This window comes from Cornus florida, unplaced genomic scaffold (genome assembly GCF_030987335.1).
Source record: "Cornus florida cultivar Cherokee Brave unplaced genomic scaffold, ASM3098733v1 CherokeeBrave_3.0.0_Hap2_Chr03, whole genome shotgun sequence".
Classification (NCBI taxonomy): Eukaryota; Viridiplantae; Streptophyta; class Magnoliopsida; order Cornales; family Cornaceae; genus Cornus; species Cornus florida.
This window is the reverse complement of record NW_026775573.1, coordinates 94,966,592-94,988,567: the sequence shown is the minus strand read 5'-3', so window position 1 is coordinate 94,988,567 and position 21,976 is coordinate 94,966,592. Positions and strand designations below refer to the sequence as shown.

Here is a 21,976-nt window from a genome sequence, read left to right as displayed (position 1 = left end):
AATCAATTAGGATTAGTACTCTTTTGATCGTGTCTTTACTTTACTTTTATTTTTCTTTTTGGTTATTTATTGTGTTCTTCTTATTTAACTAGGTGCATTGTTGGAGAGGAAACAAACAAATGAGCATTCAAACAAAGCAAAGAAAGTAAAAGGCTAAAAATTTTTTAAAAAAATTTGCTAAGTTAAGTTTTAAATTTGGAGTTGAAGTGCTAAAGGATCTTTGTGGGACTTTCTTTACTCAATCCCTTAGTTAAATCATCGGCACGCGTGAAGGCTTGTTTTTATTTGTTCTTGCATCATTGTTGTTAAAGCATGGGAGTATAAATTAAGTGTTTGTGGAAGAAGTCTAATTGCATTGTTGTGAAGGCATAGTGTTTGTCATTCTTTGTGCTTGTTGTATTTTGCATTGTACATGCATGGACGTCATTCATTGAGACCCACTATTGTCCCTCTTGATTTGCATCTTGAATCCATTGTTAGAAATCCTAGGGGAAAAGGAAGTTCAAATAGAACCAATCTATCAATGGATGACCATAATGATGATCATGTTGAGGGCCTTGGTTACATAGACCAACAAGGTATCCTTCATCCTAATGTGCACAATGAGAACATACAAGTACCATTAGGCATGCCTAGGCCATACATTCACCAACCACCACAATAACAAGGCCAAGTTCTATATAGAATGCTAAGGCCAATGTATACTCCACAACCTCCCATCATCAATCAAGGAATTCAAAACCAAGGTGTTCATGTTGCACCTGAAATAGCTAATCCACCTCTTGCTTTAAGAGACCATTATGTGCCTAATAAGTATAATGCACCTACATGCATCCAAATGCCTCCATTTAGAGCACATTATTATGAAATTAAGCCACAAACCATTCAAATGCTTCCTAACTATCATGGACTTCCAATTGAAGAACCTTATAAGCATTTGGATGAGTTTCTTGAAGTGTGTTCCACCGTAAAATATACGGGTCTTAAGACTCAAAATTTTTCCATTCACCTTAAAAGATAAGGCAAAATATTAGTTTAACAATCTTAGGCCTTTTTCAATCACTTCTTGGGCAGAAATGCAACAAGAGTTCTTGAAGAAGTACTATCCGGTTTCTAAGACCAATGCCATGAGAACCTCAATTCGAGAATTTTCACATGGGGATGGAGAAATGTTTCATGAGGCATGGGAACGCTTCAATGAATTACTTAGGAAGTGTCCACATCATGACATGCCCAAATGGAAATTAGTTCAATATTTCTTTGAGAGCTTATCGAACAACTATAAGGGTATGGTTGATGCTTCCATGGGTGGCTCATACATTGATAGGCATGAAGATGACGTGTGGCGTCTTTATGAGAGCATGAGTGAAAATTCTTTGCATAGAACACTATCATCCAAGAATGGTAGAAATTCACAAGGTAGGAAGAGTGTTGGCTTACATTAAGTCGACCATTCAAATAAAATAGCCGCCGAAATGAAGTCTTTAGCTCAAAGATTTAATCAATTTTTGATTAATCAAAACTCGGTGAACCAAGTATCTTCCTTCCCTAACCATTCTCATTGTGCATCAAATGAAATATGTATAACTTGTTCTAGTGTTCTTCATTCTACTTCTCATTGTCCTCACGGACAAGTGCAAAATGAACCTAATGAATAAGTCAATGCAGCTTTTGTGAACTAAGGGAACAATCTTTATGGTACTCACTATAATCCAAGTTGGAGGACTCATCCGAATTTCTTTTGGAAAAACCAAGGAGAGGGCTCAAACCCTTCCCAAAGCGGTTTTTAAGGGAAGTACATTCCACCTCCACTTCAAAACCAAGGATCCCAAGGTTATAGACCTTATTAATCACAAGGGAATCAATTTGCTAATTCTCATTTTCCCAACCAATCTTATTCCCAAGGTAATACTAGAAGTCCCACCTTTGAAGAAAAAGTTTTAAATGCTTTGGGCACTTTAGAGGCTAACACTCAATTGCTTCATTCTCACTCTCAATCTATTGCGAAGCTAGAAACCTAAGTAGGGCAAATAACAAGCACTCTCAATGCAAGAGAGAAGGGAAAGATGCCCATTAATGCCCCACCTAAGCAACAATGTGTTGTGAAAACCCATTCCTCATCGGAAGGCCACACCATTGAATATGTTAATGCGGTGACTACTTTGCGGAGTGGTAGGATTGTGGACAATCAGGTTGAAATATCCAATGAAGAGAGTGAACCGATGCAACCTCAAGTTGTCACCCATCCCGTTTCACATCCCATTCCTCCTTCATTGCATATACATGATCTTGTTAATGAGAAAGTTTTGAAAAATGTGATTGAAAAAGAAGTTTTAACAAATAATGTTGGAAAAGTTTTGTTGAAAAATGATTTGGAACAAAATGAATTAAAAACTTCTAATGTTGAAGAGAGTTCAAAAGAAAATTTTGAAAAAGTGTTTGAACCAAAAGTTCCATTTCCGGATACCTTAAAAGGATTTCAAAAGACAAGCAAAAGGCAAAAACCAATGAAATCATGGAAATGTTTAGGCAAGTGAAAGTTAATCTTCCACTATTGGATACAATCAAGCAAATTCCGGCTTATGCCAAATTCTTGAAAGACTTGTGCACCCAAAAGCGGAAGAACAAGAGCTAAGCACCAAAAAAAGTGGTTTTGACCGAGCAAGTAAGCTCAATTTTGCAATATAACACTTTGCCAAAGTTTAAGGACCTCGGTTCACCCACTACATCATGCATTATTGGTGATCATATCATTAATCGGGCGCTTCTTGGCTTAAGAGCAAGTGTTAACCTTCTTCCATACTCAGTTTATGTCAAATTGGGCCTAGGTGAATTAAAACCGACGTCGGTAGTTTTGCAACTTGCCGACCGATCCATTAAGAAGCCTAGGGGTATAATTGAGAATGTTTTGATTAAAATTAATAAATTATTCTTCCCTGTTGATTTCGTTGTCATAGACACAGAACCGGTCCCCAATCCTAAGAACCAAATTCCCGTTATCCTTGGCCGTCCTTTCTTGGCAACTGCTAATGCCAACATCAATTGTAGGACGGGGATAATGAAGATCTCATTTAGCCACATGAAGGTGAAGTTGAATAGCTTTAATCCCACACCCAATTCATTTGACAAATATGAAGGAGAGGTTAATGTTGTAGATAAATGTCATGATCTTCAATGTCAAGGAAGTGAGCTTTTGTGTAAGACCAAAACTTCCAAAGGATCATCTTCAACCTTGCATTCTAAAAGTCTTATTTTATTCTTGCTTTGAAAGGGCATGGAAGCCCAAAGGTTATAACTGCATAGACAAAGGATCAAAAGTTTCATTTGAACTTAATCCAATAAGTTCTTCAAAGAACCATTTGTTGGGTGGAGTTCAAAGCATCTATCACCCCAACAAGGAGGGGTGATGAGCGCTGAAAAGTGCGTATTTAAACCCCTTAAGCTTAGGCATTCTAGTACCTTTATCTATCTTACTTTACCGTTTTAGATTGATTTCATATTATTTCCATTTTCAGGCACTTATACTCAGCCAAATAAGAGCTTAATTGAAGCAATTCTGGGATTAAACAAAGAAAGGAGCAAAGTGGAGAAAGAAGGAAGCAAATGAAGCCAAAGGTGGGAAGCAACAAAGTTTGATCGATCCAAGCTCAAGGTTCAATCGATCGAACAATGATCGATCTCAGTACTTTAAGATAGATCTAAGCCTAGACCCAAAAGCATAAAGTCCCAAAAGTTCGATCGATCCAACACCATCCTTCGATCGATCGAACACTTTTGTCCTTATTCAAATGATTGATCATATCGACAGCTGTACCACCCACTAACCACTTTTGTCCTTTTTCCATAAATATCTCTCCAAAATATCTCGGATTTGTCTTTTCCCAAAAAGCTCAACTAGTTGGATCGATCCAGCCTAAGTTCGATAGATCTCAGCCAGTTCGATCGATCCAAGTCTAAGGTTCGATCGATCGAACTTCCTCTAGTGCGAAAAAGTTAAAATTCCATCTCATTGAAAGTTGTCCTTTATCCAATCATTAGGGAATATTGTGTGCACGACCCCAGCTCATTTTGGGTGCCATTTTGACCTACCTATATAAGGATAAGGATTGCTTTTTAGAAAAGGAGCCAATATTGTTTTCATATCATCTCTTGGAGAGGAAGCATAGAGGATGAGGCTAGAGACACCATTAGAGACTCTTCATCAACCAAGGAGCAAACCTTTTCCATGGAGTTAGCCTTTGAGGGTTAGAGCAACATCACCATGAGTGGTTAGACATCCTCTTGGGGCTAGAGTTAGCTCCAAGCATGCTTTCTATATCTTAATCTTATGTATTATTGAGGGATTAATGTTGTAATTAATGTTTTGGCATTTTGATATATATAGATCTTGTTTATTCAATGATTTATGTGGTTTAATACTTCCAATTGATCATTTCATTCTATCCATATGTCTATGTATGCTAGAATAGATGTTCATGTGTTTGCCTCTATTTCTTGTGTAATTGATGCATGTCTATGTGTATTAATGCTATAGATTTGGAGATTGTCAAAACATTGTGCTTAAAAGAATGCTCTTGTTGTTTTTCTAGATGGTCCATGCTCATTTCTTGATGGATTATGCCTCTCCTTTAGCTTAGTTAGTTTAATTTCATGTCATTAGTTTAATTGTAGTGTAGTGATAGCATAATTGTTAGATGAGAGGACAATCCATGCTAGTTGTTTGATGTTCCATACTTTTGAATGCAAGAAGCATATATCTCTAACCTTGTGGTGTATTTGGCTTGTGAGCTTATTGAAAGGATTAATGACTGGCTAGATATATTGTGCTTTTCCCATGTTATTTAGACAATATATACTTAATTGTTAGATATATTGTGCTTTTCACATATTGGTTAGACAATGTATGCTTAATTGGTTACCCTTGCTAATTGAATCAACCAAACACACACATACACCAATATTGTAACATACTTTACCCTCATTAGTCACTAGTTAGAAGTGTAGAAAAGCATTGCTTGGTGGTGACCTCTAAACCCCAAGATTTCTCTCTCTCTTGCTTACTCTTTGTTTCACTCAATTACTTAGTTTAATTTAGTTGCTCTCTAGTTTAATTAACCAACCAACCATTTGTTTGATCACTCGACCTACTAACCCTAGTTGCAATTCCATATTCAAGTACGACTCCAATCCTTTGGGATGATCCCTACTCACCCTTGCTACTTTAGTAGTAGTGTTGGTAGTAGTTTTTATAAATTTAAACTTGACCCAAAAGGTTTTTCTTGAACCGCACATTTACTACATCAATTTAGTGTATATCAAGCGGCCTCATCAAATTTTGGCGTCGTTGCCGGGGATTAGGCAATGTCGTATTTGTGGAATCAATTAGGAATTAGTACTCTTTTGATCGTGTCTTTACTTTGTTTTTATTTTTATTTTTCCTTAGATTACTTATTGTGTTTGTTCACCTTTGACAAGGAGCATTGAGCTAGGAGGCAAGCAAAGGAGCCATCAAGTAAATGAGCTAAGCAAGCTAGGAAAAGTGCTAAAAAGAAATAAAATAATTTTTTTTTTGCTAAGCTAAGCTTTAAATTTGGAGTTGAAGTGCCAAAGGACCTTTGTGAGACTTTCTCACTCAATCCCTTAGTTAAATCGTCGGCCCGTGTGGAGGCTTGTTTTTTGAATTCTTAGATAAATCGTGAGCCCGCGTGCAGGCAATTTACTTTTCTTTGCATTGTTATCAAAGCATGGAAGTATGGGAACATTGTATGTGGAGGAAATTTGTTGATTGTTGATTTGTTGTGAAGGAGGAGTGCTTGCTTGTTTTGTGGTGATTTATATGTCATTTGTAGTGTTGTATAGACCTTGTCATATCATTCATTCTAGGCATTCACATGGAAAATCTAGAGGGTAATCGTGGCTACTTAGACCCACGTTTCATGCATAACTTACCTCTTAATTAACATGACCCCGGAGTTCAAGCTCCAATTCCTGAAATGGTCCTTCGTGATCATTATAATCTTCATGCATACCATGCACCTACTTGCATTGTGTTGCCTAATTTTGAGGCTAATTAATATGAAATCAAGCCCGAGACCATTCAAATGTGTCCACTCTTTTATGGCTTGGATGAAGAGGAACCATATAGGCATTTTAATGAATTTCTTGAACTATGTTCCACCGTGAGGTACATGGATGTCCCGGAGGAAGTTCTTAAATTACTCCTCTTCCCTTTCACACTTAAAAATAAAGCAAAACATTGGTTCAATACTTTAGGGGTGATTCAATAACATCTTGGGCACAAATGCAAAATGAGTTTTTTAAAAAAATTTACCCCGTAAGTTTGACCAATGTAATGTGTGCTTCAATTAGAGAATTTTCTCAAAGGGAAGGAGAGTTGTTGCATGAGGCTTGGGAGAGATTGAATGACTTGCTAAGAAAGTGTCCACACCATGGTATTCCAAAATGGCAAGTTGTCCAATACTTCTATGAAAGCCTATCCGACATGCAAAAGGACATAGTTGATACCTCATGTGGAGGTTCATATTTTGGAAAACATGAAGATGACATTTGGCACCTCTTTGAAAAAATGAGTGAAAATCCTTTGCACAGATATTACACTTCTCGGCTTGATCATGGTTTTACTAAAAAGGAGAAAAGTGTAACAGTGTGTCAAATTAAAAATTCAAGGGAAATTGTAGCCGAGGTTAAAACTCTTTCTCAAAAACTTAATCAATTCTTGTTAAATCAAAAATCGGCTACCAATGTGTCTTCTATTCATCATACAACTCATCTTTGTGAGCCTTGCATGACATGTTCAAGTGTTTTGCATTCTACTTTCAATTGTCCCCATGGACATGTTGTTAATGAACACTTTGAACAAGTTAATGCCACATTTGTTCACCCTTATTCAAAAGCATATGTTCGATTGTGGAATGAAAGCCCTTATGAAGCTAAAAATCTTCCAAGAAAATACATTCCACCTCATAAAAGAAATGGAGGTTCTCAAGAGTTCGTTTCTTCTTCTTTCCATCATCAAAGAATGAATAACTTCTCACATCCTCAAATGTAAGATTCCTAAGTTGGCTTTCATTATCCTCAAGCACTTTCTAGTAATTCCACATCTGAAGAAAAGGTTTTGATGGCTTTGGGTAGCTTAGAAAAGGATACCAACTTGTTGCGTTCCCACTCTCAATCTATATCAAAGCTTGAATCCCAAATTGGGACCATAGCTAATGCATTGAATGCAAGAGAGATTGGGAAATTACCTAGTCAACCTGAAAGGAATCCAAAGGCCCAATTTTGCGTGGAAGCAAACCCTACATCGGGGTATTCTTCCCAAGCTCAAGCGCAAGCCATCACCACCTTGAGAAGTGGTAAGCAAGTGGACAATAGGGTTGAGCTACCAAAGGAAGATAGTGAATCGGTGCAACCTAAAGTTGTCGCCCATCCAATTTCCAAATCCACTCCTACTCCTTTGAATGAAAATGTTCCTAACCTAAATTCTCAATCTTCTCCATCATCCTCTCAAATTACAAAGCCTTGTGAGCCAAAAGCTCCATTCCTTTATGCTTTAAAAGAAACTTCGCCTCATGGGAGGCAAGAAGGGAAAACACATGACATGATGGAAATTTTTAAACAAGTTAATATCAATCTTCCTCTTTTGGATTCCATTAAGCAAATTCCACCTTATGCAAAATTCTTGAAAGATCTTTGCACACAAAAGAGGAAGAGAAAGGGACCAAGCCCTAAAAAAGTGTTCCTCATGGAGCAAGTGAGCTCCATTCTTCAACAAAACACCCCACTTAAGTTCAAAGATCCCGGTGCTCCGACTATTTCTTGTGTGATTGGAACTCATAAAATTCGTAGAGCTCTTCTTGACTTAGGTGCAAGTGTCAACTTGATTCCTTACTTCGTATATGTCCAATTAGGGTTGAATGAATTGAAGCCAACCTCGGTGGTGCTTCAAATGGCCGATAGATCCGTCAAAACACATAGGGGCATGGTTGAGGACATTCTTGTCAAGGTGGATAAATTCTACTTTCCGGTTGATTTCGTAGTTCTTGATACCGAACCGGTTACTAATCCCTCCAACCACATCCCAATCATCTTGGGAAGACCATTCCTTGCCACCGTAAATGTAAAAATTAATTGTAGATCCGGGATTATAGACCTCTCTTTTGGCAATATGATGATCAAACTTAATGTTTTCCATGCAAGTCAACATCTCATGGATGAAGATGAGTGTTGCCTTGTAGATGTGTTAGATGAGGTTGTTGAGGAATCGATTCCAACGATGCTAATGAAACAACCAATTGAGGATAGTCTTTCATCTCTTTTATCCGATGATCCTCTAGCTTCTTGTCTTCTTGAAATGTATGGAAGTTGTGGAATTGATGATGAAAATTCAATGACTAAAGTAAGTAATCTCATGGAATCTGTTGCAAGCTTAGATTTTCCATCTTGGAAAACTCCAATAGAACCTCTTCCTCCACTCTCTAGCACTCCACCGGTCTCATCTTTAGTCTCTCCACCAATTCTTGAGCTTAAAACTCTACCTTCCAATCTCAAGTATGCATTCTTAGGACCAAAAGAGACTCTTCTGGTTATCATTTCTTCAAGTCTTGAAAAAGACCAAGAAGATGCTCTTTTAAGTGTGCTTAAAGAAAATAAGGAAGCCATAGGATGGAGTGTGGCGGATCTTAAGGGAATTGACCCTTCTATTTGTATGCATCGCATACTTATAGAAGATGATGTAAAACCCTTTAGGGATGCACAAAGGAGACTTAATCCAAACATGAAGGAAGTAGTTAAGAAAGAAGTTGTCAAACTCTTGGATACCGGAATCATTTACCCAATCTCCGATAGCAAATGGGTGAGTCCAACTCAAGTAGTTCCAAAAAAATTGGGGATTACGATGGTTGAGAATACAAAGGGTGAGGAAATCTCTAAGCGTACCGCCAATTCATGGCGTGTATGCATTGATTACCACAAATTGAATGCCGCCACTAGAAAGGATCACTTCCATTTGCCATTCATTGATCAAATTCTAGAGAGATTGGCCAGGCAACAATATTATTGCTTCCTTGATGGCTATTCGGGGTACAATCAAGTAGCCCTCGACCCATTAGACCAAGAGAAAACCACCTTTACATGTCCATTCGGCACATTTGCTTATAGACAGAAGCCTTTTGGTTTGTGCAATGCACCCGCCACATTCCAAAGGTGTATGATATCAATTTTCTCGGATATGGTGGAAGAGTATCTAAAGGTCTTCATGGATGATTTTTCTATTTTTGGGTCCTCATTTGATGCATGCCTCAAAAACTTAGATCTAGTGCTTAAGAGATGTTGTGAAACCAACCTTGTACTTAGCTGGGAAAAGAGTCATTTCATGGTTCAAGAAGGTATTGTTTTGGGTCACGTTATCTTAAGGAGAGGAATAGAGGTAGATAAAGCGAAGGTCGAGCTTATTTCTGAATTGCCTCCACCTTCAACGGTGAGAGAAGTTCGCTCTTTTCTAGGTCATGCTGGCTTTTACCGTTTTATCAAAGACTTTAGCAAAATTGTTCGACCCTTGTGCAATCTTCTTGCCAAGGAAACTCCTTTCGTCTTTGACCAAGCATGCCTAGACACTTTTCATAAATTGCGTGAATTATTATCATCTGCTCCTATTATGCAACCTCCCAATTGGTCATTGCCATTTGAAATCATGTGTGATGCTTCTGATTATGCCATGGGGGCAGTTTTGGGACAAAGAGTGGGTAAGCTTCCTTGTGCCATATATTATGCAAGTAAAACTTTCTCCGGAACTCAGTTGAATTACTCCACTACCGAGAAAGAATTACTTGCCGTAGTATATGCTCTTGATAAATTTCGTTCCTATCTCTTAGGGTCTAAGGTTATCGTTTATTCTGATCATGCCGCCTTAGGGCATCTATTGACAAAAAGGGAAACAAAGCCTAGGCTAATTAGATGGATTTTGCTTCTTTAGGAATTTGATTTTGAAATCAAGGACAAGAAAGGCTCCGAAAATGTGGTTGCCGATCATCTTTCTAGGTTATAGATAGAACCTTTCCCCAGTCTACCAATCTGTGATTCTTTTCCGGATGAACAACTCCTTCAAATTTCTAATGAAAAAATGCCTTGGTTTGCCGACATTGTGAATTATTTGGCAGTAGGCCAGCTACCAACTTCTTGGTCGAAGAACGAGAAGAATCATTTCTTTGCCAACATTCGGAATTACTATTGGGAAGACCCTGTCTTATACCGATATTGTCCAGATCAAATTGTGAGAAGATGCATTCCAGAGAATGAAATTCCAAGTGTCCTAGTGTTTTGTCACATTCTTGCATGTGGTGGGCATTTTAGTGCAAAGAAGACCGCTTTGAAGGTTCTTTAAAGTGGGCTCTTTTGGCCCACTATTCATAAAGATGCCTACAATTTTTGCAAATCATGTGAGAGATGTCAAAAGATGGGGACAATGTCTAGAAGAGATATGATGCCCTTGACCAATATACTTGTAGTTGAGATCTTTGATATATGGGGCATTGATTTTATGGGTCCATTTCCTATGTCCTATGGTTTTCAATACATTCTTCTTGTCGTTAATTATGTTTCCAAGTGGGTGGAAGCATGTGCGACCAAAACGAATGACCACTCCGTGGTCATTTAATTCATCAAATCCAATATCTTTGCTCGTTTTGGTATGCCAAGGGCTATAATAAGTGATGGAGGAAAACATTTTTGCAATCAATTCTTGAGGCACTTATTTTTTAAGTACTCCGTCACTCATAAGGTAGCCACTCCCTACCATCCTCAAACAAGCGGGCAAGTTGAAGTGTCTAATCGGGAAATTAAGCATATTCTTGAGAAAACGGTTAACACCACCCGGAAGGATTGGTCAAGAAAGCTAAATGATGCTTTGTGGGCTTATTGGACGGCATACAAAACTCCCATTGGCATGTCTCCTTATAGACTTGTATATGGAAAGCCTTGCTATCTTCCGGTTTAGCTAGAGCACAAAGCCTTATGGGTAGTTAAAAAGCTCAATTTTGACCTTGATAAAGTCAGAGAGAATAGGCTCCTTTAATTGAGTGAGTTAGAAGAATTGAGACACAATGCTTATGATAATGTCAAAATCTACAAAGAATGAACCAAAGCCTTTCATGATAAGCATATTGTGAAAAAGTCTTTGGAACCCGGTCAAAAAGCTTGGCTTTTCAACTCTAGATTGAAACTCTTTCCTGGGAAATTGAGAACCAAATGAGAGGGTCCTTATGAAATCATCTCGGTTGCACCTCATAGGGCGGTTGAAATCAAAAACTTGAAGAAGGGGAACATTTTCAAAGTTAATGGTCAAAGATTGAAACCTTACATAGAGGGTCAAGTCTTTCAAAGACATTTTGAAGCTGCACATTTAGTTGACCCAGTGTATGAGCACATAGAAGATTGCATTGACAAGGAACTAAGAGCTCCATTTGAGCTTAAACTAACAAGTTCTTCAAAGAACCATTTGTTGGGAAAAGTTCAAAGAACCATTCATCACCCCAATAAGGAGGGGATGCATAACAAGATCTTTGATCTGGGTTAAAAGAGCCCAATGTCTTGCTAGAGACGTTAAAGACTAGCAAAGGTATTCGTAGGGTGTCAAAACCCTATTCCTCCCTCATTTCTATCTTTCATTTCATTTCTTGCGAAGTCTAGATACTTGTTTTCGGTTCATATGCATTTCAAGGAACTTTGGTGAGGATTGCATGAGCTTTCATGTCATTCTTGAGCATTCTACATAGTTCAATGATCTCAACCTGAGTTCGATCGATCGAACTCCTCCCTACATCCAACACTTAGAAAAATTTTCGACCTGCAGAAACCTGCATCCAAATCACCTCTCGGTCCCTCGTTCAAACCAACTCTTAGATCGATCAAGAGACTTTCGATCGATCCAACTTCAAAGTTTGATCGATCTCATGACTCAACACTTAGAAAAATTTTGAGCCTGCATCAACCTGCATATTTCACCTCTCTGTCTGATTGATCGAAACATTCCAAAATCGATCAAGAAGTCCTTCGATCGATCCAACTTTCAAGTTCAATCGATCTTCAAGTTCCAACACTTAGCCAATTTTCTGGGCCAAAAACCTGCATATTTTTTGCTCTCTGTCTGATCGATCGTACTCTTGTTCTGATCAATCTCAATTATCCATTTCATTGTTTGACTTTGTTTTAACTTTTCAAATTTCAAAAATCCAAAAATATTTTCATTTTTATTTTATTTTATTTTCTTGTTTTTCAAAAAAAAAAAAAAAAAAAGAGTTTCGATCGATCTGAGATTCTAGTTCGATCAATCGAACTCATATGGTACAGTTTTTAAATAGAGGATAAGATCTCATTCTCCCCCATTTCCAAACCCTAGTTCCTATATCACCGTAACCTCGCCCATCTCTTCCATCTCCGGTGAGATCTCCATAGTGAACCAGGTGTCAATCTCTCCCTCTTCTCGGATCTTCTTCCTCTTCATATTTCATCTCTCCATCTCTCCTCTCTTTGTTTTAAGGTAAGATCCGAGACCCCATTATTGGTTTCACACCTCGATTTGTTAACAGTTTGTTTTAAGTGTTTGATCTACTCCCATATTCATAATTATTGTTGGCCATGGATGAATTTTTAAGCTTTTCATGTCTATATGTCCATATTCGTCTTTATGCCATATCCATTATAATGAGTTACTTTACTTTTTGGGAGTGAGCCATTCTTGGTGATTGGGATTGATGATTGTTGTGTTGATGGGCCCTCGAACATGTTCGTGTGGGTCCCGTGCTCCCACAGTCACAGATCTGTGACTTTTTGTTTTTCACAGAACACAGTTCGATCGATCGAACTTGTGTCTTGGATAGATCGAATCTGTGAGATCGATCTCATTTATTTTTTATCGATCCAACTTTTGTGATTGGCCTCACTTCTTTTTCTGATCGATCGAATTTCACAGATCTCACTCACACACTTAATTCATTTTGTATTCAATTCATGTTATCATATCTATGCCCAATGCCTGTGATATTCCACATTGGATGCATTTCATACTTATATTGCGTAGCGTACTTCACATCCTATCACTTGCATAGATTTATGTCATATATGTTTCATCTATCTTATTTGGCAAACATGTTTTTATTGTGCCTTGAAGTCATTATTCTAGCACTAACTCCCATTGCAAGATTTCCTTTTTGCAGACCATGACTAAGAATGACAGTTTTTCTACTCCAGCCACACCCGAGGCTCATGATCAGATATGTCACTTAGAGGAGCACTTTCAAAGCTTGGAGGATGTGTTGGTTGCCCTTAGAGCTGACATTAGTACCCTTCGTCTAAATATGATGGCTGCCATTCGAGCTGACATTTCTTGCCTCCGTACGGAGATCTTGACTGCCATTGATGACTTAGCCAGGGAGATCCGCGGAGCTCCCTCTGCCTGAGACTCCCAGTCTCTTTATCTTTTTATACTCTCTATCTATGTTATGTGTCTGTTACACTTGTGATATTATTATTTTTGCAGCCGGGTCTGTCGGCTTTGACACTAGATGTATTCCACTTTATTGTTGTTTTTTTTATTATCTATGATGGATGTTGAATGCTTTTATTGATACATCTGTCCTTTTAATTCCATCAGGTGCATCTCAGTGACTTCAGTGAGAAAGTGTCCACTGTGCACTCATTTCAGGACCACCCTTACACCTCTCTCATTTCTTTATCTGTCTATCCCATTTACACTTGTATGCCCATTATGCACTGATTATCCCACTTTGTTATCTGATGAGTTTATCCAAGTGCCAATTTTTAGGACCACAGTTCATCCCAAGTTTGGGGGGGGGGCCATGCCACCCACTTCGGATACTTCAGTCCCGTTGCACTGGTATATTCTTTCCTTTGTTCTCTTTGCACATTGAGGACATTGTGCAATTTAAGTTTGGGAGGGCTGGTGCTTTACAATGTTAGTTTTGAATTCAAATTTTGAGCGTGACTTGTGTATTTGAGGGGTATTTCTATGATTAGTCCATATCTAGCTATGATTTTGATCTTTTGAGGACTATATTGCTTAAAATTTAAAAATTGCTTAACTTGAGAGTTCAATACTCCTTGTATGCCTTAGCGATGCCATTTAGGAGTAAATTTTTCGAAAAATTGATATTATGCTTGCACTTGTGGTCCACATCATCTTGATTTTGTGATTGTTTTGAGATTCACTCTAGTCTTCTACACTAGCACAGGCGCACACTAGCATTCATTTGTGGGGTACATGCTTTGTTGATTATTGAATTGGTTATATCCCAATTGAGCTAGTAGTGCATTGAAAACTTTCATTCTTGATAAAGGTGGATAACAACCCCTTTTCACTAAGTAGCCGAGATTCTAGCCTCATCAAGCACTGAACTTCTCGCGCCGAAAGGTGGAGGGCCCAAACTCTAGGTTAATAATTGAATTTTAAAAAAAAATAAAATAAAATAAAAAGTGAGGACTTCTCCCAAAAGGTGAGAAGTGGAAATGATTAGATGGAGGTTGTCTTGATTTGTAGCCTAGTTAATTTGAGCTTGTAAGTCCGTAGGGGTATTTGAATGCCTAATGCCCTAAAATCGTCTAGTTTGGGAGTCATTAACCTAACGCTCGACCTCATGAATCGCTAGAAAGATTAATAGATCAACACATTGCACCATACTTCCATCTTTGATCCTCTAAAAAAAAAAAAAAACAAAAAAAAAAAAAAAATCAAGTGAAAAGAATAAGCGCACCTAGAACAATAAAGCTTAAATAAAAGGTCCACTTTTTGTCTTGATGATCGGTACTAGATTTGTGTGCTAGTTTGAGGGTAATGATGTGATTAATTCTTTAGCTAGCTAAGATAGTAACATATTTGATGCCGGCCCACTCAAAAGGATTCTAGAGTTGTTTTGATTTGCATGATCATTTTCTTGATGTGTGGAGGACCATACTTGTTTGCTTGATGTTGAGATTTTGGGAGATTGCTTGGAAAGGGTTGAAAAATTGCATACTTGAGGTAGTTTTCTCCCAATGCTTGTTTGTAATATTGGTACCTCTTTTGAAATAATGAGCTTAATGTTTGTGGGTACCATTTCTGGAAACCCTCACGAGACTTCACTCGTCCACTAGGGGTAATCTAGGGGTTTAAAAGGCTTGTTGCATATGCTAAATGCAATCGTGTTCCCTACGAAAGTGGCGTTATCTATTTATTGTTTTCTAGTTCATAGTTGTATAGTTGTTCATTTCATTCCTTTACTTTCTAGTTCATTGCTAGGGACTAGCAATATTTAAGTTTGGGAGTGTGATGAGCGCTGAAAAGTGCTTATTTAAACTCCTTAAGCTTAGACATTCTAATACCTTTATCTATCTTACTTTACCATTTTAGATTGATTTCGTATTATTTCTATTTTCAGGCACTTATCCCAAAAATAAGTTAACTCAGCCAAATAAGAGCTTAATTGAAGCAGTTCTGGGATTAAACAAAGAAAAGAGCAAAGTGAAGAAAGAAGGAAGCAAATAAAGCCAAAGGTGGGAAGCAGCAAAGTTCGATCGATCGAATAATGATCGATCTCAGTACTTCAAGATAGATCCAAGCCTAGACCCAAAAGCATAAAGTCCTAAAAGTTCGATCGATCCAACATCATCTTTCGATCGATCAAACACTTTTGTCCTTATTCAAATGATTGATCCTATCCACAGCTGTACCACCCACTAACCACTTTTGTCCTTTTCCCATAAATATCTCTCCAAAATATCTCGGATTTGTCTTTTCCCAAAAAGTTGAACCAGTTAGATCGATCCAGCCTAAGTTCGATAGATCTCAGCCAGTTCGATCAATCCAAGTCCAGGGTTCGATCGATCGAACTTCCTCTAGTGCGAAAAATTTAAAATTCCATCTCATTGAAAGTTGTCCTTTATCCAATCATTAGGGAATATTGTGTGCATGACCCTAGCTCATTTTGGGTATCATTTTGACCTACCTATATAAGGATAAGGATTGCTTTTTAGAAAATGAGCCAATATTGTTTTCATATCATCTCTTGGAGAGGAAGCATAGATGAGGAGGCTAGAGACACCATTGGAGACTCTTCATCAACCAAGGAGCAAACCTCTTCCATGGAGTTAGCCCTTGAGGGTTGGAGCAACATCACCATGAGTGGCTAGACATCCTCTTGGGGCTAGAGTTAGCCCCAAGCATGCTTTCTATATCTTAATCTTGTGTATTATTGAGGGATTAGTGTTGTAATTAATGTTTTGGCATTTTAATATATATAGATCTTGTTTATTCAATGATTTATGTGGTTTAATACTTCCAATTGATCATTTCATTCTATCCATATGTCTATGTATGCTAGAATAGATGTTCATGTTTTTGCCTCTATTTCTTGTGTAATTGATGTATGTCTATGTATATTCATGCTATAGATTTGGAGATTGTCAGAACATTGTACTTAAAAGAATGTTATTGTTGTTTTTCTAGATGGTCCATGCTCATTTCGTGATGGATTATGCCTCTCCTTTAGCTTAGTTAGTTTAATTTCATGTCATTAGTTTAATTGTAGTGTAGTGATAGCATAATTGTTAGATGAGAGAACAATCCATGCTAGTTGTTTGATGTTCCATACTTTTGAATGCAAGAAGCATATGTCTCTAACCTTGTGGTGTATTTGGCTTGTGAGCTTAATGAAAGGATTAATGACTTGCTAGATATGTTGCGCTTTTCCCATACTATTTAGACAATATATACTTAATTGCTAGATATGTTGTGTTTTTCACATGTTGGTTAGACAATGTATGCTTAATTGGTCACCCTTGCTAATTGAATCAACCAAACACACACACACCAATATTGCAACATACTTTACCCTCATTAGTTACGAGTTAGAAGTGTAGAAAAGCATTGCTTGGTGGTGACCTCTAAACCCCATGATTTTTCTCTCTTTTGCTTACTCTTTGTTTCACTCAATTAGTTAGTTTAATTTCGTTGCTCTCTAGTTTAATTAACCAACCAACCATTTGTTTGATCACTCGACCTACTAACCCTAGTTACAATTCCACATTCAAGTACGACTCCAATCCCCTGGGACGATCCCTACTCACCCTTGCTACTTTAGTAATAGTGTTGGTAGTGGTTTTAATAAATTTAAACTTGACCCAAAAGACTTTTCTTGAACCGCACATTCACTACATCAATTTGGTGTATATCAAGCGGCCTCGTCAAGGGATGCATTATAAGATCTTTGATCCGGGCTAAAAGAGCCCAATGTCTTACTAGAGACGTTAAAGACTAGTAACGACATTTCGTAGGGTGTCAAAACCCTATTCCTCCCCTATTTTTATCTTAAATTTCATTTCTTGCGAAGTCTAGATACTTATTTTTGGTTCATATGCATTGATAGGAACTTTGGTGAGGATTGCATGAGCTTTCATATCATTATTGAGCATTCTACATAGTTCAATCGATCTCAAACCTGAGTTCGATCGATCGAACTCCATTCTGCATGTAACACTTAGAAAAATTTTCGATCTGTAGAAACCTGCATCCAAATCACCTCCCTGTCCCATCGTTCAAACTTATTCTTAGATCGATCAGGAGAACTTCGATCGATCCAACTTCAAAGTTCGATCGATCTCATGATTTAACACTTAAACAAATTTTGAGCCTGCATCAACCTGCATATTTCACCTCTCTGTCTCATCGATCGAAACATTCCAAGATCGATCTGAAGTTCTTCGATCGATCCAAATTCCAAGTTCGATTGATCTTCAAGTTCCAACACTTAGCTAATTTTCTGAGCCAAAAACCTGTATACTTTTGCTCTCTGTCTGATCGATCGAACTCTTGTTTCGATCGATCTCAGCTTTTCAATTCATCATTTTGACTTTGTTTTGACTTTTCAAATTTTAAAAATCCAAAAATATTTTCACTTTTATTTTATTTTCATTTCATTTTTATTTTATTTTATTTCTCAAAAATATTTCAAAAATACAAAAAGATTTTGTTTTATTTTATTATTCAATTAAAAAAAAATCAATCAAAAACCCAAAAATATTTTATTTTATAATTTTTAATTTTAATTCTAATTTTTAATTTTAGTTTTGCATTTTTGAAAAATTTCAAAATCTAAAAATACTTTGAAGAGAGTTCATCAAAGTCGATCGATCTGAAGTCTCAGTTTGATCGATCAAACTCTGTCGGAAATGTTTTTAAAATAGACCTGGAGGGTGTCAAGATCGATCAAACCCTCCAAACCCCAACCCATCTTCGTTGTCACTGTGCAACCTCATATCTCTCATCTCCGGTGACATCTCCTGTGACATCCAAGCTACACTTTCTCCCTCATCTCGGATTCCTCATCTAATCTTCGCATCCACTTCTCTCACTTCGATTTGAGGTAAAATCCGAGATCTCACCTATGATTTAAGCTTCAATATGATGATTAGATGCTTTATATGTTGCATACTTGCTTTATACATGCTTGAATCTCCGTTTTTGAAGCTTCGAAGTACTGAGTTTCCATGTATATATATATGTGTATATGCTTCGTATGTATATGTATGTGTTTGATCTATTTTGGGAGGATGGGCCATGATTGGGTGATGATATTTGTTGTTGTGTCGTGTTGATCGGCCCACGAACACGTTCGTGTGGGCCCCATGCTTCCAAAGTCACAGATCTGTAACTGTTTACATTCGTCGCACAGTTCGATCGATCGAACTAATACCTCAGATCGATCTTGAGAGATCAATCGAACTCATGTCTCAGATCGATCAAAGTTGTGAGATCGATCTCACTTATTTTTGATCAATCCAACTTTTGTGATCGATCTCACTTCTTTTTCTGATCGATCAAACTTCACAAATCTCACACACACACTTCATTCATCATATCTTATGTTCATGCTATCTCATATATGCCCAATGCCTGTGATATTCCACATTGGATGCATTTCATACTTACATTGTTTAGCATGTTTCATATCCTGCCACTTGCATAGATTCATGTCATATCTGTTTTGTCTATTTTTACTTGACGTACGTGTTTCTATATTGTGTTTCAAATTTCTTATTCTGGCATTAACTCCCATTACAAGTTTTTCTTCTTCTTTTTGCAGGCCATGGTTAAGAGGAAGACCGTTGCCAACAGGCAACACGGGCCTTAACGCCACATTAGACTATGGATAGAGGAGCCAGCAGAGCCCTCTCATGCACAGGAAGAGCCAGTACAGGCTACCCTACCTCAGTCACCATCTCACGAGGCTGAGGCTGAGGCTGATCATATTCCATCCACCTCTGCAGCTTATCCTGCATTTACTCCATCATCATTTCCACCACATGCTGGAGTTGACCATTCACCTGTACCATCTCCACAAGCTCAGCCAGCTCACGAGCGTGATAGGCCCGTGCATAGATATGCGCATATGGCAGTCGACCATGAGTTAGTGTTCGACACGGCCTTTTTTTCCAGATCGGTGTTGACCCGATTAGCTTACCATGATATCATTCAGAAGGGCTTGGCAGCTATTCTTGCCCTAGTCATAGAGCCAGTCTACTCGCGGCTGGCACGGTTGTTCTACCATAACCTCCGACCATCCCTGCGTACCATAGCAGAGCTGGTCACTTCTGTAGATGGCCATCCAATCACTATCACAGTGGACTCACTAGCCCGTTCTTGCCACTGGCCACACCACTGTCCTCCAGAGCTTCAGGAGACATATCCGAGGCTATACAGGCCTTCTTATGCCGACATGGCAGTCTTTCTTACAGGTTACCATGCCGCTGGCGAGACCTTCGCCAGCCGGACATTCCTTCCAGATGACCTGTGGTTCACTGATTCCGTGCTCTTCCGAAACATTTACATGGCCGGGCACAAGAATCAGAGGAGGGGGGATTATTTGACAGCCCTTTACGCCTTCTACACCAGGCACTGGGTGTCCATTCCCGCGCTCATATGAAGTGTGATGAGGAAGCTATATGATGAGTACATTAGCAAGGAAACACCCGGACAGGCTAAGTCTCTTCCATTCAGCCATCTCATCACCCAGATTTTGATCGACCAGCGCTACCCTATTCATCCTCGAGAGCACCCCAAGAGTGGTTCCTGTCACTTTCTGAAGAAGGACTGGACCAAGAGCTACAGTGCCATTATTACTAGACTGCAGGACCACACAGTAGTGGTTGCAGAGGAGCTCGAGGCTGAGAAAGAGGCCGAGGCAGCAGCTCAGGCAGCAGCAGCAGATCCCGCAGTGGACGACGCACCAGTCGATCCAGCTGTTGATCATATAGATATTGATTTAGAACGCCCTACAGACACCACAGAGCAGTACTCTCCAGCTGGGTCGCCCATTCACGAGCAGGAGCAAACTCAGGAGCTTTCTTCTGACTCTCTATACCTGAGGCTCCAGATCTGACCCCCGGTTTTGGAGTACGCCTGCAGACTCTTTAGGATGCTGTTGTTGCCATACGAGCTGCTCTTACAGCCCATATAGCTAATTTTGCTGCCTTCCGCGCGGATGTTGCAACTATGTTCCAAGATCTATCCAGATATATCTGCGGAGCCCGACCTGCCCGTCCTATCTCATCCTTTTGAGTTCCCAGTTCCTTCTATCTCATGATCCCTCTCTACTATTGATACTTTATTTTTATCACTGTACAGTACTATTATTTTTACAGCCCGCCTGTCGGCTTTGATATTTTTGTTGTACTTGCACTTTATCTATTTTATATATCTATGGATGTCATATGATTATATTCTCATATCTATATGTTTGACTCCATCAGGTGCATCACAGTGACTTCAGTGAGAGAGTGCTTCCAAATTTTCAGGACCACCCTTATACCTCTCTCATTTCTTTATCTGTTTATCCCATTTACACTTGCATGTCCACTGTGCACTAATTATCCCATTTTGTTATCTGATGAGTTTATCTAAATGTCAATTTTCAGGACCACAGTTCATCCCAAGTTTGGGGAGGCCATGCCACCCACTTCGGATACTTCAATCCCGATCATTCTTGCTTAGTTACACTGGTATACTCTTTCCTTTGTTATCTTTGCACATTAAGGACATTGTGCCATTTAAGTTTGGGGGGAATGGTGCTTTGCAGTGTTAGCTTTAAATTTTAAAATTTTGAGCATGACTTGTGTATTTGAGGGATATTTCTATGATTGGTCCATATCTAGCTATGATTTTGATCTTTTGAGGGCTATATTGCTTAAAATTTAAAAATTGCTTGACTTAAGAGTCCAATACTCCTTGTATGCCTTGTGGAAGCCATTTAGGAGTAAATTTTTTAAAAGATAGATATCTTGCTTGCACTTGTGGTCCACATCATCTTAATTTTGTGATTACTTTGAGATTCATTTTAGGATTCTACACTAGCACAGGTGCACACTAGCATTCATTTGTGAGGTACATGCTTTGTAGATTATTGAATTGGTTATATCCCAATTGAGCTAGTAATGCATTGAAAGCTTTTATTCTTGATAAAGGTGGATAACAACCCCTTTTCACTAAGTAGCTGGGATTCTAGCCTCATCAAGTATTGAACTTCTCGTGCCGAAAGGTAGAGGGCCCAAACTCTAGGTTAATAATTGAACTTATTCAAAAAAAAAAAAAAAAAAAGAAAGGCAAAAGCAATAAAGAGTGAGGACTTCTCCCAAAAGGTGAGAAATAGGAAATGATTAGATGGTTGTTGTCTTGATTTGTAGCCTAGTTTATTTGAGTTTGTAAGTCCGTAGGGGTATTTAAATGCCTAATGCCCTAAAGCCGTCTGGTTTGGGAGTCATTGACCTAACGCTCGACTTCATGAATCGGTAGAAGCTTAAGAGATCAACACATTGTACCATACTTCCATCTTTGATCCTATATAAAAAAAAATCGAGTGAAAAGAATAAATGCACCTAAAACAATAAAGCTTTAATAAAAGGTCCACTTTTTGTC

At 38.4% G+C, this 21,976-nt stretch overlaps 1 pseudogene; it reads right to left on the bottom strand.

Annotated features, from left to right (window-relative positions):
• Positions 1–1,132: 1,132 nt before the first annotated feature.
• LOC132301890 (small nucleolar RNA R71) lies at positions 1,133–1,231 on the bottom strand (annotated as a pseudogene).
• Positions 1,232–21,976: the final 20,745 nt, after the last annotated feature.